Source organism: Nerophis lumbriciformis, unplaced genomic scaffold, assembly GCF_033978685.3.
Source record: "Nerophis lumbriciformis unplaced genomic scaffold, RoL_Nlum_v2.1 HiC_scaffold_53, whole genome shotgun sequence".
NCBI classification, from domain to species: domain Eukaryota; kingdom Metazoa; phylum Chordata; class Actinopteri; order Syngnathiformes; family Syngnathidae; genus Nerophis; species Nerophis lumbriciformis.
In genome coordinates, this window is record NW_027316595.1 from 216,138 (window position 1) to 217,500 (window position 1,363).

Genomic DNA, 1,363 nt, shown 5'->3' on the forward strand with positions numbered 1-1,363 from the left:
CCCAGGTTCGAGTCCCACAAGTCCCGCCGCGTTCCACCAGGGTTCCGGGGTGCCTACAATGTCCACAACGCACCCAGCAAAGGCGCACTGTGATTGGGAAGAAAAGTTGGGAAAGTGGGCAAAAGTCCCGAATTTGGTCCAAAATTATGCCCGGGTTGGAGTACCACGAGTCCGGCCGCGTTCCACCGGTGTCCCGGGGGTGCCTGCCATGTCCACAACGCACCCAGCAAAGGCGCACTGTGATTGGGAAGAAAAGTTGGGAAAGTGGGCAAAAGTCCCGAATTTGATCCAAAATTATGCCCGGGTTGGAGTACCACGAGTCCGGCCGCGTTCCACCGGTGTCCCGGGGGTGCCTGCCATGTCCACAACGCACCCAGCAAAGGCGCACTGTGATTGGGAAGAAAAGTTGGGAAAGTGGGCAAAAGTCCCGAATTTGATCCAAAATTATGCCCGGGTTGGAGTACCACGAGTCCGGCCGCGTTCCACCGGTGTCCCGGGGGTGCCTGCCATGTCCACAACGCACCCAGCAAAGGCGCACTGTGATTGGGAAGAAAAGTTGGGAAAGTGGGCAAAAGTCCCGAATTTGATCCAAAATTATGCCCGGGTTGGAGTACCACGAGTCCGGCCGCGTTCCACCGGTGTCCCGGGGGTGCCTGCCATGTCCACAACGCACCCAGCAAAGGCGCACTGTGATTGGGAAGAAAAGTTGGGAAAGTGGGCAAAAGTCCCGAATTTGATCCAAAATTATGCCCGGGTTGGAGTACCACGAGTCCGGCCGCGTTCCACCGGTGTCCCGGGGGTGCCTGCCATGTCCACAACGCACCCAGCAAAGGCGCACTGTGATTGGGAAGAAAAGTTGGGAAAGTGGGCAAAAGTCCCGAATTTGATCCAAAATTATGCCCGGGTTGGAGTACCACGAGTCCGGCCGCGTTCCACCGGTGTCCCGGGGGTGCCTGCCATGTCCACAACTTACCCAGCAAAGGCGCACTGTGATTGGGAAGAAAAGTTGGGAAAGTGGGCAAAAGTCCCGAATTTGATCCAAAATTATGCCCGGGTTGGAGTACCACGAGTCCGGCCGCGTTCCACCGGTGTCCCGGGGGTGCCTGCCATGTCCACAACTTACCCAGCAAAGGCGCACTGTGATTCAGAAGAAAAGTTGGGAAAGTGGGGAAAAAAAGGACCGGGAAATATCCAAAATTATGCCCGGGTTGGAGTACCACGAGTCCGGCCGCGTTCCACCGGTGTCCCGGGGGTGCCTGGCACGTCCACAACTTACCCAGCAAAGGCGCACTGTCAGTGGGGAAGACCAAACATGTCTCGGATTTTTTCCAAGTACCTTAACGAGAGAGGCTAAAAAGCACCT